Source organism: Lissotriton helveticus, chromosome 2_1 (genome assembly GCF_964261635.1).
Source record: "Lissotriton helveticus chromosome 2_1, aLisHel1.1, whole genome shotgun sequence".
NCBI classification, from domain to species: domain Eukaryota; kingdom Metazoa; phylum Chordata; class Amphibia; order Caudata; family Salamandridae; genus Lissotriton; species Lissotriton helveticus.
This window is the reverse complement of record NC_136059.1, coordinates 710,407,973-710,424,951: the sequence shown is the minus strand read 5'-3', so window position 1 is coordinate 710,424,951 and position 16,979 is coordinate 710,407,973.

Here is a 16,979-nt window from a genome sequence, read left to right as displayed (position 1 = left end):
TATTACAAGATGGACAACCAAGAAAAAAGAGCCCAAATATAGCACAAATATCTCCTGTATGTTGTCCAATGTTGCCCAATGACAGAAGTGTGCAAAACACTTAATTATTTTGTTTCTTTGCAGTTTTATTTAGCGCAGACTTGACCCAAAGGTATAGGAGAGCTTTACATCAACATCAGTTACATTACACAAGGACACATTAATTTTGGTTTTAGGCTCGGGGAGATTAGGTGAATCACAGGAGATCGAGCTGACGCCGAAACTTGAACCTGGTTCCCCAGTTGCAAAGTCTGGAGATCTGGCTGTAACGTCACATCCTCTCCCCAAGAGCCGCAAACGTCCTTATCTTTTTTTGAAAGTTGGCCATGAGTGCTATCTCAGGAGTGGGGGGATAAGCAACAGGGAGGTCATTTCACCTAATGTAGCATGTACCTGTTCCCAATACAGCTGTAGTTTTGGACATGTCCAAGTTAAATGGGCGAAGTCCGCTTTGGGGGGCGAAGCAATTCAAGCAGTGGTGTGGCCTAGAAGGATCTATTTTGTGGGACGAGGCAGGCGTGTGGTACATTCTGTGCAGGAATTTAAAATGAATGAGTTTGTGTCTGCTATTGAGAGATATTTCCTTCGTGACCGTGCAACACTGCTCCCATTGTTCATCTGATATTGGCCGGCCTAAATCATGCTCCCATGCCCTGTGGATTTTAACCTCAGTAATTGGATGTATCTTGAGGCATGCCCTATACATTTTAGAAATTAAATGAGCGCCCGTCTCGCTCTCTATGATCAGCGTTAGTGGGGCCACAGGTTCAGGCCCCACTGGATAAGTAGGTAAAGCGGCCCAAAGAATGGAGTGCATGCGTCTCATTATAAAAACGTCCATGAAAGAACTATCCTGAAACCTAGCGTCCTCGGTCATCGCGAATACATGATTCTCAGGGAATAAATTGCTGATCCGTCGGATATCGAATTTAGTCAGCGTAAGTTGCACTAGTGTTTCCCCAGTGATGGGGAGCCATTAAGGGTTTGGAAGCGGCAACGCAGGGGTATAGAGAAGATCCAGCCCAGGCAGCCTACGTAGCTTCTCCTATGCCCAGATGGTAGTGGATACTGTTTGTATGTCAAGTGGGTCTCTAGGGATCCCCTTGGGAAGTACCTTGGACAGTTTCTGAGGGAGCACTAGGTTCGCCTCTGGTCTCAGGAAGGGTATCCGGGCATCGGGTGACACCAAGCATGAGCATACCTGCACTGCGCGGTTAAGTAATATAAATACATATCTGGAACGCCGAAACCTCCCCTTTCATACGGGAGAGTCAAGATTTGCCAAGCAACCCTAGGCCTCCCACCCCCCCAAACCATTCTTATTAGGTGTTGCCGCAGCTGTAGGAAGAAGGCTGAGGTACTGGGTTTTTAAGAACCGGCACAGAACCGGTAACCCAGCGGTGTCAGGGAATCAACACCCAGAGACCTTGGGTTCTTCCTGATCCAGACCACAGAAACTCAGAGTCTTCTAGTTGAAGTCAAAGATTAGTTTATTGGCTGCAACCAAGGTAACAAGTGTCCTAGAAGTACAATGCGGGTATGTTCTCAGGAGACTGCACAAATTTACAAAGTCAGGCTTCTCTCTTTATACAGAATATTCAGCTTCAGGCAAACATTCTTCGAATTCGTAGTATGTCATTTATAGTTACTGGTTACAAAAGAAAAGCAGAGTCATGATGACATGTACATATTTCACGTCGTGCTGCCCATAACAAATCATTTGGCAAGGCCCAACATTTCATCAGATATCACTGGACCCCTAATAAAAACGGGCACCTCCCCACCATAAAGTAAGTGAAGCAAAAGAGTGGAGATAGATGTGAGTCGAGATATGGCAGGTGTGCGCGCTGAAATGGTTTTATGGTTTGTTGAGCCTAGATGCTATCTTGCTCGGCCACTGGGAGGGGAACTGACCTAACGAGTTCGGCCTGGGGCAATGGTTCCAACTTGTACAGTTCATGGAAAAGTCGATTAAGGAGTGCGTGTCCTTGTGGAATTGAATTCAGCTGGATTAAGGCCTATGTAAAGGGCAACACATAAATGAGAGCCAAGGGTTTAGAACGAAAATGACGATTTCTAGGTGAAATCGTCACTCGAATATGCTGAAAATATAGGTACATGATGTGCTCGTCATTCTCGGTCTTTAGATACCAAATTCGTCATGTTTCGACGAAGTTTTAATTCTCGAGTCCAGAACTATTATATGAATCCAGATTTTCAGAACCACAAACCCTCCTTTTGCCCTTACATAGGCAATTAATCTATCCTCATGTTAGTCTGAGTCCAGATCTATATTCCTGAAGTCATTGAGATGTTGCTGTAACATCATTCTAGTACTTAGTTCATCTCTCTACACAGGCTTCCTTACACATGATGTAACACAGAGGCCACATATTGCAGGAGCACACTGTATGCATAGACAGAACAGAAAAAGAATGGCTAAGACCATCCCAATGACCATTAGAATTTTCCATCCCCAGGCGGATATCAGTTCCCAAAACCATCCCTTTAGCGACCAATCTCCTTTATCCACATGAATAGATTCGGAAATCTTGTGTAGTTTGGAGATGGCCTGGTACACTGTTGGAGCATTATCAGGGATGAAAATACAGCAACTAGATTGGATTAATCTGCATACCCCACCTCGGTCTGCAAGGATGACATCTAAAGCGGCCCTGTTTTGCGTCATCAGTTGATCCGACTGGAGCTCAGCAGTCAGGTTACTAAGGGCACAAGCAGTTTCAATCACGGTGGACTCAACTACCCTTGTCAATTGCCTTATGTTCCTGCTGTTAGCCATGGCTCCCCAGAACGGCAGAAAACCCATTGCAAAGTCACCAAATTCTTGACCTGCAGTGTCTTCTTTGCTCAAAACACCTCTAACTACCCTTGTCCTGTGGTAGTCTGCCGCTGCTGTGTAGGTGGGAGGCAACAGGAATGAAACAAAACATGAGCCCGAGAAGTCAGGGGGCAACCATGTATAGGCTCTATCATGGCAGATGAAATAAGTACCTTTAGCGGCTAAAAACGCAGGGGAAGTCTGAGATCCAAAAACATACGTTTCTGTACAGATGCTTTTCCCTAGCTGAGCTCTGGGATTCCTGCCAATACCTTGCAGACATAGATGACCCTGATGGGGTACGATCCAGATTGGGGAGGATCTTTTAGCTTGCTGTTTCTCAGTTAAAGTAGTTCCATATCCGCTCACGTTCCAACCTACATATGCAAGTATCTCATCATCCGGAGTATCTTCATAAGAAGTTACTTCCCTAATCATGTCGACTATACCTTTGACTAGGGCGCTAGTCTTGAGGTTGTCCTTTACAGAACGCAGGGGTTGGACTTCTCGTGAGTATATGAATATGGTTCTGTATGCCCACACAGAACCATTGCGGCTGAAAGGCAGAACCAGATAAGGGATACCTTTATCCGTAGTGTGAGGCATAAGGCCACACACCCAACAGTTAGTCGTGTTCATTACTAGTTGGTGTTGGTGCAGAAGCTGAACGAAGGAGTTATTAATGAACTGTAACCTTCTACTGGATTCGTGGTCAGGCAGAGGGTGGAAAGAATGAGAGGAAACGGAAGGAGGAGGTATGGGTGATGCAGTGGGAGCAAATATTACATGGAAAGAGAATAAAACATAACTTATCAAAAAGATCATTACGCTGGATAGCATAAAAATACACAATATTATAAAACTTTTCTTTGTCATCGTGTTACACAGTCTCTGCTTAAAGTTCATTTGCTTGGCAGGTCTCTCCACATCAGGAAACTCCATCCTCTCTAAGGTGCTGCCCGCGGTGGTAGGTTGGTTCTGCTAAAGGATGCTTCCGTCAGTCCAGGGCAACTCCCTTGGACCAGCCAGAACTACCGACCTAACGTCGTCAGCTGCACCCCGAAGACTTTAATCAACCGCGGCCCTAGCAGCGGAACCCGGATGGCGGTTCGAAAAACAAAAATAAGCAAGTTTCCTAAATGGGAGAGCTGCTCTTTCAAAAAGAGTACTTGGGAGGAAAAAAGATTTTATTTGTCCATAATCACTCTTATCAGTTCGTTTTTCTCGGTCTCAGATTGTAACGTCTTTTTCCTGGTACTGTCTGGTCCTGAAACAGGAGTTCAGGCTCCAAGGAATTCAATCGTTCTGATGGTGGCACAGTCTCTTGAAAAATGTTCTCGCTTTCACATTCAGGGTTAGTTTCTTTTACACGGTCATCGCTGAAAGGTATGACACGTGGCACAGTTGTAAGTTCTGGGTCAGTGACACCCTTCTGGACCCACTGGTCATGTGGCGGAGGTGAAGGGATTCTTTTGCAATGGACCCTGTGGATCCAGTTGGCCTTCCCCTCCACACGAACGGCTGACCTCGTGGAAAGAAGGACGAGGTGTGGCCCAGTCCACCTGGGCTGGTCGTTCTTGGTTCTCTGGAAGTTCTTCACGAGTATCCAGGAGCCAGGGAGAATGGAATGGCCTGGAGTCTCAGAGACCGGAAGCAGGGTGTTGTGGACCTGTTGATGCAAAACACGCAATTTAGCCGTCAATTCATACAGGTAATCAAGCAAAATAGGGTGTTGTAGCTCACTGAACTTCATGGGTCTTGGCACTCCCGATATGTTGGCTGGCCGGCCAAAGACAATTTCGTAAGGGCTGAGTTTCACTCGCGAATGCACAGTCATTCTGGTGGATAGGAGTGCTAAGGGTAGAGCGTCAGGCCATTTAAGACCTGTGCTCGCTTGGATTTTGGCCAATTTAAGTTTTAAAGTGCCATTGTAACATTCTACTAATCCAGCTGATTGGGGGTGATTTGCAGCGTGGAACTTCTGCCTAATGCCTAGCCCTTCACACACTCTTTTCATCACACGACCCACGAATTCACTTCTGTTGTCAGACCAGACCATTCTAGGCATTCCGAACCTGGGGAAGTACTCTTTTACAAGGGCTTTTGCTGTGGACAAGGCAGTATTGTCTTTTAGGGAATAGGCTTCTATCCATCTTGAGAAGGCACAAACAACAACGAGCACGTATTTTAAGTTGTTGCACCTCTCCATGTGTATGAAATCTAGCTGCAAAACCTCGAACGGATACGTAGGAGGTGCAAAATGACCAGCTGGAGTTGGGGTTCCCCTACCAGGATTGTGTTTCAGACATACCATGCAATTCTTGACAACATTCTCTGCACACTTGGGAATCCCTGAATTCTTCCATGCTGGGGCCAACAACTCGCAAATCCCTTTCACGCTGATATGAGCCATTCCATGAGCCATTGTAACCACTGCAAGCACATATGCATCGGGTAACAACCATCTCTGGTGCTCTGCCAATTCAATCCAACAACCATTTGCATCCATTCTACCCGTACTCTCTCTCCACGTGCTCAACTCTTTCTCTCTGGCCTCAGCTTGGATGCACTTCACACTCTCTATCGTGTCCTCACATATTCCAACATCACCAGTCCATCTTTCAGGGCCTGCAACATACATTCGGCTCATCACATTCTTTGCCGTCTCTCTCGCGATCTCATCAGCAAATGCATTTCCACGACCTACATCATCAGTCACCTTCTTGTGAGCACTACATTTCACAATCGCCATTTGCAGAGGCAAGGTCAGTGATTCAAGAAGCTCATTCACCAGCTGACCATGCTGAATCTTAGCTCCATGCGAAGTCAGGAACCCACGTTCTCTCCACAATCGTCCGAAACTGTGAGCCACGCCAAAAGCATACTGGCTGTCGGTGTAGACATTCACTCTCATTCCTTTAGACAATACACATGCTCTCGTGAGTGCGACTAGTTCTGCAGCTTGAGCTGAACCATGTGGTACTCGTGCAGTTTCGACAACTGTGTGCAAAGTTGTGACAGCATATGCTGCAGTCACGTTCCCATTTGGGAGCTTGAAGCATGAACCATCCACCCATAATGTACCATCACATTCAGCAAGAGGGGTGTCGAAAAGATCAACTCTCCCTTTCGTCTCTTCCTCTGTTCTAAGAAAACAATCGTGCTGTTCTGAAGCATCTGATTCCTCTGCAATTGGTAACAACGTGGCTAGATTTAAGGTACTGCACCTTTTTATGTGCACATGACTTGCTAACAGTGTTAATTCGTAACTTGACAGTCGAGCACTAGTTAAGTGCTGTGTCTTGGTTCTATTTAACAACGTGTCTACTGCATGTGGGACCATCACGATTAGTGTATTATTCATTACTAGACCAGCAGACTGTCGAATAGAAACAGCTGCTGCTGCTGTGGCTCTTAAGCAACTTGGCAATGCTTTAGCTACCAGATCCAAAGTTGACGAAAAGTAGGCGCATGGGCGCTGTCTACCTCCAAATAACTGAGTCAACACAGACAATGCACAGCCCTCCTTCTCGTGGACATACAATGTGAAAGGCTTACTCTAGTTGGGGGTACCTAACACAGGAGCCGAACATAATGCTGTGCGTAAATCGAGAAAACTTTTCTGACACTCATCAGACCAAGGAATGGGATTGGGTGTATTCTTACACGTTAATGCCACCAAGGGTTTGGCCAATAACGAAACATTTGGGATCCACTGTCTACAGTACGATGTAATGCCCAAGAAAGCACGCACTTCTCTCTGTGTTCTTGGCACATTCAATTTCGCTATTGCCTGAATTCTTTCTGGGGTCAGTTTCCTTCCCTCCTTCGATAAGAGGTGACCTAAGTAGGTCACTTCTTGTCGGCAATATTGAAGCTTGGAAAGTGACACCTTGTGATGTAAATCACACAGATGACGCAATAATGTCAATGTGGCCTTTTTACAAATTTTCTCAGTGTCTGCAGCAATGAGCAGATAATCCACATATTGTACAAGAGTAGCACTTTTTGGTAAAACAATCGTATCAAGCTGTGTTTTCAAAGCTTGACTGTATATTGAGGGGCTTTCACAGTAGCCTTGAGGAGCGTGTTTAAAGCGGAAACTTCGACCTCCTAAACTGAAGGAAAAGATATCCCTGCTCTCCTCAGCAATTGGGATGCTGAAGAAAGCATTCTTTAGGTCAATCACCGAAAACCATGAAGCAGAAGCTGGCATCATAGTCAATAATGTGGTAATGTCGGGGACAACTGGGAATTGTGGCACAACTATCTTATTTACTTCTCGAAGATCAATCACAAATCTGTACACAGGTGGCTGAGAAGGGTCAGTTTGTTTTTTAAAACAGGCAGAACAGGACTATTGCAAACGTAGCCTCGTGTTTCCTCAATCACATCCTTTTCAATCAATTCGTAAACGATTGCTAGCAAAGCTTTTTCACCCTCATTAGATATTTTGTATTGGGGAATTCGTGGCATTTTGACATTGGATTTTAATGTTACAACATATGGTGGAATTTCTAGAAGACCTACATCATTAGGACCAGTGGCCCAAAGAATATATGGAAGAAGTGACAATTCTGCTGGAAGTGCATCTCTCGACAAATACATGGGAGAAACCACTTTCTTACCTAAAGTAAGTTGTACTCCTGAAGGAGAACAGTACAAAGTTGCATACAATCTTTTTAGCAAATCTAATCCTAGCAAATTTTCACCACAACCTGTCGTCAGAATAAGGGGTGCTTCGAATTCACAAGGACCAACAGAAAGAGACAAAGGGTCAGAAATTGGATTTCTAACTGGGGCGCCAGAAAAACCTACAGAAACGTTCATTTCGCCAGACAAAGGTGCGCCAGGGAGTTTGGAGTGCATAATAGAACTCTTTGTAGCACCAGTATCCAACAGAAAAGGCTCTGACACACCTGATGTAATCACCTCAACATAAGGTCCACTCTGATCTACTGGAACTGAAACAACTCCCTCTCTTTGTCTAAGGCTGTCCTAGCAATCATTACCTTCCCAATGCTCATCTTCTGTGTAATAATCATCAACGTAGTATTGAGCTGTCCTGTCAGATACATTATTTTGCTGGTCAAATCTGTTCATAGAGTTTTGTGGTGGAAGGGGACGTGTGTCCTGAGGGGCGTTTCCACGCCCTCTACCTCTAGGTGCTTGCTGACTGCCACGACCTCTAACACCAGAAACTCCATTTGCACGTTGTAATAGAATAGGACAATTATACTTGTAATGACCTTCTTGTTTGCAATATAAACACTGGTTGGGGCCTACGGATACACGGGGTTGGGTATACTCGACTCTCTGCGAGTTCCTCTGATACTGTTGAGGCTGCTGAAAAGTATTTTGGTAGTGATTCTGACCATTATTATTTTGATTACCACCACCACGTGGCGGATAGGCTTGCTGTAGCAAAACCTTAGTTTTCAGTTCTTTAGTTTTCTTTTCTACTCTATCTTTCTCGTCTTTGTCTCTATTTTCATAATATTGGGCAGTAGCCAATATCTGGGCTGAAGATGAGACTGCCCAAGAACTTTCTGAATCTTTTAATTTTTTACACAATTCTGGAAGCAGATTGTGCACGAATTTATCGACAAACAACCTCTGACCACCTTCTGTGGTCATATCTTGACCGCTGTGGTCGACAAACGTTTCTTCAAATCTGGTGAAGAAATCTGAGACTGTTTCTTCTTTCTTCTGCTTACATGCAGACAACTTATCCCAATTTACGCGTATTGCAGGCATTATCGTTTTCATGTAATCTACTATTTTACCAGGGAGTTCTGCTATCAAAGGCTCAGGTTTGGCACCACCAACTTGTCGGGCATCTGCAGCAGTAATATTAGCCCATGTGTCACCTAATTCCTGGTCATGATCTATATGACGAATTTTACCCCATAAAGGCTGTGGAACAACATTTCCAAATAACATATCGATGTCGGCTAAATTCATTATACATGACCCAGCAGTTTGCGACAACTCTTTATAGTATCCTGCAGGATTTTTACGCGGATCGGGTAATGTTTGTTTGAGTGCTAAAACTTCAGCTCGCTTCCATGGGACATGTACCCATACACGCTGAAAATGTGGCAGAATAGGTGGGACAGCAGTTGTGTCACCCTCTCTCCATTGTGGGGGAACTTCTCTCATAGGGTATTGTCGCACCTTTTTCCTACTGGATGTATTAGATTCAGATGGTGACCCAGAACTGCTTCCCTTACTCCGATATGATAACAACATTTCAACTGCTTTCTCCACATCTGGACCTACAATCATACCCTCTCCGAACTTAAACCGCATACGACACATCTCTTGTGGGATGCATTCCTGATCATTGTCTTCAAAATCCTCGCAAAGGAAAAGACACATCTGTTCGAAAACATATCTCTGTGTCGCTGCTTCCCACTGATGGAAGACTTCCATGACAGACTCTACATCATATTTTACCGTGTCCATGACCCATTTCCGTGCTAAACTATTCAATGAATCTCTCTCTTGATAATCAGGCAGTCGACTTCGCAACTGTCTTCTTCCCATGTTAGGGGTCGTAGTAGGCGACCCGAAAAGAGGTAAAAGAAGGTTAGTAACAGTGCTGGCCATTTTCTGCCGAATGGAAGGTGAAACTGAAGGGAGAACGGATGGAGAAACGGGGTGAGACAAGGCAGGGGCAGAGATAGCAGAAGAGGTATCAGGGGAAATAGAGGGGGCACTAGGCAAAATCGTAGAGGGGGCATTAGGAGACGTAAAAAGTACAGTAGGCAAAATTGTAGACAACACAGGCGAAACAGAGGTGGTCGGTGGGCCTGAAGGAGGCTGCACCGAAGAAGTAGGAGCCAGCTGTAGAACAGCTGGTGGGTGCTGTGGAGGAGCAGGAGGCGTAGTTTGCGCAACTAAAGGTTGCGGGGGTGCTGTGGCATTCTGCGCATAGGGGGTGGTGAATTTAGTAAATGCGACATTAATGCGTCTTTTTCACGCTCTTTTGCTGCCTCTTGCTGAAGAGACGGCAAAACTGGATAACACTTATCTATTGCCATTTTACGTTGCCTGTGCAACTGCTCATTTATCTGCTCTTCTTCATTGTCTTTAAACTGCACAGCAGCTTGCATTACTGAAAGTCCCCCTTCTCTCTTATTTTTCTTAGCTAATTTGATTTCCTTTTGCTTGGCTTCTTTACGCCATAGGCGGAAAGAGTCAAACATCGCCGGCCGGGCTTTTTTTTTAAAGAGTTTTACTTCAAGGTTGTCTAAGATTTCGGAATCAAAGCGACCATATTGGGGCCATTTTAGAACACCATCTTTTCTGGTGTATTTAATCCATACTTCATTGTAGGTGATGGGGCCTACCCCGTGTTTTACATATAGCTCGTAAGTTGGAGTTCCAACTGGAGGAACCGGACATGAGTCCTCCAATCGGGAGTCTCTATTATTACCACCAAGACAAAACAAATTCCCAAGTCTAAGACCAGGCATCTTCGCTCTCTAGTCTTGTTCCAAACTTCAAAGGATTATCAATTACGATATTTCTCGTGAATACACAAGTCCTTCGGTTTTGGTGCTTGCAAGTACCAACACAAAAACTTTGTATCCCAAAGATACCAAAACTAAGTCCAACTAAGGACTGGGAGACGCTCCACTTATACTTAACTGAAATATCGATGACGTCACCAGAAGACTCGTCTTAGTGTTTCGCTCTACCAAACTTCAAGGGTCCAAATCAGGGCGATAGCCAGGGCAGAAGTCCTTGTAGCCGTCGGGAAGCGGGGAACCTCGCAGCAAAGACCTTCGGACCACGTCGACATGCAGGGGTCGATGAGGTGGTTGGCCGTCCTCCGGAATTTTCACACGAAGCTCCTCACGATCTTCTGGCTGACTGGTACCACTGGAATCGCCCCAAACGTTGGGTGCCAGCTGAGCTACTGGGTTTTTAAGAACCGGCACAGAACCGGTAACCCAGCGGTGTCAGGGAATCAACACCCAGAGACCTCGGGTTCTTCCTGATCCAGACCACAGAAACTCAGAGTCTTCTAAGTGAAGTCAAAGATTAGTTTATTGGCTGCAACCAAGGTAACAAGTGTCCTAGAAGTACAATGCGGGTATGTTCTCAGGAGACTGCACAAATGTACAAAGTCAGGCTTCTCTCTTTATACAGAATATTCAGCTTCAGGCAAACATTCTTCGAATTCGTAGTATGTCATTTATAGTTACTGGTTACAAAAGAAAAGCAGAGTCATGATGACATGTACATATTTCACGTCGTGCTGCCCATAACAAATCATTTGGCAAGGCCCAACATTTCATCAGATATCACTGGACCCCTAATAAAAACGGGCACCTCCCCACCATAAAGTAAGTGAAGCAAAAGAGTGGAGATAGATGTGAGTCGAGATATGGCAGGTGTGCACGCTGAAATGGTTTTATGGTTTGTTGAGCCTAGATGCTATCTTGCTCGGCCACTGGGAGGGGAACTGACCTAACGAGTTCGGCCTGGGGCAATGGTTCCAACTTGTACAGGTCATGGAAAAGTCGATTAAGGAGTGCATGTCCTTGTGGAATTAAATTCAGCTGAATTAAGGCCTATGTAAAGGGCAACACATAAATGAGAGCCAAGGGTTTAGAACGAAAATGACGATTTCTAGGTGAAATCGTCACTCGAATATGCTGAAAATATAGGTACATGATGTGCTCGTCATTCTCGGTCTTTTGATACCAAATTCGCCATGTTTCGACGAAGTTTTAATTCTCGAGTCCAGAACTATTATATGAATCCAGATTTTCAGAACCACAAGGCTTGAGTGACGGGAATGGGAATATTGTTGAAAAGATAGAGAAATTTGGGCAGCACTATCATTTTGATAATGGCGACCCTACCTGCAATAGACAAAGGAAGATGAAGCCATCTCTCTATCCGCGCCTCCAAGGAGCTAACTGCTCATCCATAATTTAGCCTAATTATAGTGGCAGTGTCCTTATGTATATGTATGCCAAGATATTTAACTGTATCGCGACACCACTCAAGGGGATATCCACAGTCCCATGGGACTGTGCTGCGTGTCAAAGGAAAGATTACAGACTTGTGCCAGTTTATGCCAAGTCCCGAGAAAAGGCCAAATCGCAAGATTTCCCTAATAATTGGTTCAAGGTTAGTCTGTGGATGCCTCACATATAGAATGGTATCATCTGCATCAAGTTATACCAATAACGGACCAGTATTGAATTGTAATCCTCGGTGCAGGTGGCGTTCCTGAAAATGTCTTATCAAGGGGTCCATGGCTAAAATAAACAATAATAGAGATAAAGGGCATCCCTGCCTTGTTTCACGGGCCAACCGAAAGGGTTGAGACAGGATGCCATTGACGTGCAGCCTAGCAGTGGTGCTAGCGTATAAGAGAGCAGTAGTAGCAACAAAGCTCTCCAGCATCCCCATGCGGCGCATCACTGAAATAAAAAAAGGGCCATTCCAAGGAATCAAAAGCTTTTTCAGTATCTAATAGTACAGCCGCTGCAGGGACCATTGGGTCTATCCTGTGTATCACTGAAAAAGTTTCCGTAGATTAAGTGAAGTGGAGCGATGTGGAACGAACCCAGACTGTGCAGGGGTAATAATGTACTCCATTAACAAAGCTAGCCTGATTACAATCACCTTGGCAAGTATTTTGTAATCCAGATTCAATAAAGAAAGGGGCCTATACGAGCCACACTGGGAAGAGTCTTTACCAGGTTTAGGGAGTAGTATTATAACAGCCTCTCTGAACGTGGGAGGAAGGACGTGCTTTTCCAACGCTTCTGCGTAAACCCCTATCAATCGGGGGAACAGAATGTCTTTGTATGCCTTCTAAAAATCAGCCGTAAACCCATCTAGACCCGGAGCGGAGAGACCCCGTAATGCATTGGTGGCTTCCACTACACTATCTTGGGAAATCAGAATGGCCTGCATATGCTTCTCGAGATAAACCAGTGCAATTTCGGATAAGTAGTTCTCCTGAGCACCAAGATCTCCGTCTATTCTGGAACTGTATAGAAATATAAAATGGGTCAAGAACGCATTACTTATCTCTGGGGTAGCATATACAGATTGTCCAGCAGAAGTTTTGATTTCAGTAATGTAAGCTCTGCTATAAGGGGGGGCGGAGTATTTGTGCTAGAATTCTACCAGGATGCTCGCCCTCACCATATCCCCTGGCGGTGTGATATTTACCCAAGTACAATAACTCCCTATGTGCCGCATCCCAGAAATCCACCAAGAGCGCCAGGAGCCAATATGTTTTTCTCAATACATGCTATGGAGTTACGCAAGTCTTTCAGGAGACCAGAATTCTTGGCGATACAAACCCCACAAATATACGCCTTAAAGCCCTCCTAGAGGACTGCCGATGTATCCACCGATCTGGTGTTAAGTTCAAAGTAGTCTTCTAAGGCAACCCTAACTTCTTCATGGAACACCTGATCTTGAAGTGCTCTACTCGGGAATCTCCACTGTTGTTCGAATCCCCCAGGCTGCGGAATAGCAAGCCCCAGCACCACAAGGGAATGATCCGAGTAGGTTCGTGGTAGGGTGTCGAGCACCTGAAACGAACCCGCTATTTCAGGGGAAACCAGCCAATAATCGATTCTAGTCCCGGTGTTATGGTAGCCAGAATAGTGTGTATATGCTGCAGCAGTAGAATTGTGTGTGCGCTCAACATCTACTAAAGAGAAGTGCTGGCAAATGTCTTGTAATGCAAGGCGAGAGCGTTTTAGTATCTGGAGAGGAAGAAGTACTGTCCCTAACAGGATCTAACAAAAGTTGAAACCACGCCCATGATAATTAAACAGGGGTTTAACGTCAGCAAGTGGACCTGCAAGGAATGAAAGAACTTCGGGGAGTCTACATCAGGGCCATAAATGCCTATTACTGCAACAAAATGATCCGTTAAAGTAAATGTGACAATCAAAAATCGGCCCTCGCTATCCTCAATCACTCCACCCGGAGAAAAGGGGATCAGTTTGTGGATAAGTATGGCGACCCCCCTAGCGTAACTACTATAATTCGAGAAATACCTGTGTGCTCCCCAGCTCGCAACAACTGGAGAATTATCTGACCTGGACAAGTGTGTATCCTGGAGGCAGGCTATATCAACATTATGGCGTAGTAAGTAGTTGATCACCTGGCATCGTTTACAGGTGTTGTAGAGGCCCCTGACATTCCATGACATAAGGGACAACCTTGAAGGTCCAGGCAAGTTACCTAACTATGCCACACTATGACTGGGATATTACATTTATGTGTAAAGAATCTAACCAAACGCCGTGTGACAATGACCTGAGTAACCAGTCCCTGAAAACATAGAACATACTGTAAACATTCCCCCCACTACCCATCACCCAGCCTCACCCATCCCCTAGCGAGGCAAAACCATGCCTATCGGAACATCTTGTGGTGCCAGTGGTATGCAAAACTAGAAGTAAAGATAGCAAACAAACACCGCAATGTCTGACAGAATAGAAATCAAAACCAGCTATACACCTTGAGGTGTGGCAACACCACACCGGCCGGACATACAAATTATAACTTCAATGAATGAGAAGAAACCATATAACTAAAGCGTCACTAAAGCAACAGTCTCAGAAAGCCCATACATAACTGTAACATTGTCCAGTCCCTGAGTTGGAGAAGAGTTCCATGCTGGCCTCGGAGCTGCTCTGAGGAGAGGAAGAAACTCTCACAGCTGCTGCCGACCCATCACTGTTTTTTTTGTAAGTGTGGCAGAACTCTTGCACTTCATTTGGGGTGTCAAATATACAGGAACGGCTTCCCACATTGACCTTAAGTCTGGCAGGATATAGCATTCCATATCGCAGCCCCAGTTTTCTCAGTGTAGCCTTTACCCCATTCAATTTGTGGCGTGCGTCCTGTACCATTACAGTCAAATCTGGAAAAAAGGATACTTTAGAATCTTGCCACTGTACTTCACCACGTTCACGGGCGGCACGCAAAATGGAGTCTCGATCCCTGAAGTTCATAATTCTTGTAATTATGGATCTTGGAGGCAGACCAGGATTGTGGCGGGGGCCCAGTGATCTGTGGGCGCGTTCCACTACAAACCCCGGCGTGAAGGCATCTTTGCCAAAGAGATCAGACAGCAGCTGTTCAATAAACACATCCATGCGACCGGCCGTGGCCGTTTCCGGAATGCCCAGAATGCGTACGTTGTTGTGCCGACTGCGCGCCTCCAGGTCCTCATTCTTAATTGCTACCTCCTTCAAGATTCACTCCACTCTGTCTAGTCTCTTCTGGGACTGTGCCACGCCATTCTCCACATTGGATATCCTAGCCTCCGCCACGTCCAACCGTCGGTCATGTGCCTGCACCTTAGCACCCATATCCACCAGGCTTTTATCCAGGGCGTCAAACCTGCCGTCCAGCGCATGAAATCCAGCCCTCATCCCCCGGAGCAGAGCAGCCGACATTGACAGAGAATCTTCTGTATCGTCGACTCTATGGGCTCTGTTAGCCATGTCAGCGGGGTCGTCAGACTCGTTTTCAGCAGCTTTCCCAAAGGGTAAAGTCCTTTGCTTGGGATCTTTACGGCCCATGCTGCAGGGAAATTAAGGGGCGCAGCCAGTGGAGGACAGCTGGAGTTGATGAGAGAGCAGGGGCCAGCAAAAGGCCAATGGACTCAACCGAGCCGTGCAGTCAAAAATGGAAAATCGGGGCGATGATCACAGCATGTAAGTCACCCAGGCCTGCCTGAAAGTAGTAGCTGCGCATATTCCGTCACTGGTAGGCTGCAGCGTGAGACCGCCAAGTGTATTCTAAAGGCTCAGGGGCCCCAATTGTCACAGTGTAAGCATCCCCCAGAACAACCAGGACCAGGAGTGAGACAATGCGGGGAATGGCTCTTGTGGGATCAGAGACTCCCAGGTTAATATCTTTTGTAGGGGTGGGCGGAATTTGTGGAATTGCGTTACGCAAATATCCGCAAAACGGTAAAAAATCTCATGCAGAAATTCCGTGAAGACGCGGAATTGCTTGTTTGCGATGCTTTTTTCATGTTCTCAATAGGTGTTTGCGTGCTGGTCGAGAAATACCTTGCGAACACGCATTTTGAGAATGCGAACAAGCAAAAAATTTCACGAAGTCGCGGCACGAATTTTGGGCAATTTCGCGTTCTCCGCAGAACGTGAAATTACCCAAACTCTGCAAATTCCATGAGCAGAATGGAATTTACCGCCCAGGCCTAATCTTTTACAGAGGCCAGTGAACATCATTTGGGACGTGGTAGTGATCCGAAGGACCGGGTCTGTGGCCAATCATGACCTCAGGGGAATAAAGGAGCCAGATGTATAAGGCCCCAGAGAAGGGTGGATTGCAGCACTGCAATAGGGAACTACACCAGAGGAAGTTGGAAAACGTGCATAGCTGAGTGCATTGGCTGCCTAGATCATAAGGGAGAAGCAGCAGCAGCACCCCTGACAGGTCTCCAATTCGCCAGGCCAATGCAATATCCCAGGTCACCAGTGCAGACCGTAGAAAGTAATGGAGACCCAGAGCCCCCTCCAAGGGCTCCGGCCGCCGCGCTGAGTCCGTTGAAGGCAGAGAGGCAAAAGGGGGAGCGGGTGTTGCACGACTGGCCCAGTGGTTGTCCCTGCCCCGAGCATGGAGCAGAGAGGGCTGCCCCCGAATGCCCGCCGCACCCCCGGGTGTCCGGGAGACCGGAACGCCCTGTCCCCGACTTGGTCTCCCGGCACAGCAGTCAGCACAGGGTTGGGCCGTGATCCAGGCCCGCAGCAACCCTAGAATGACCAGAGGTGCACCTTAGGGGGAATGGGGGGGCAGGCCACGCAACTACATGGAAGACAGTACCTGATTTAGGAGCCGACCGGCGGCCCCTGCCCACATCACATTCCGGTCCTCGCCGCACCAAGTCAGACTGCAGGTCGCGTCCAAGGATCACAGCGCAGACGTGCGCAGTGGTCATCAACTCTGGCTGAAAGTATTGCTGCGACCTCCAGGAAACAGTGCCAGGTTCAGCTTCGCATCACACGGTCATTGGTGGGCTTTCTGCACCACTAGCTGTGGATCTTCATACTGAGCAGGAGCAAATGGCGAG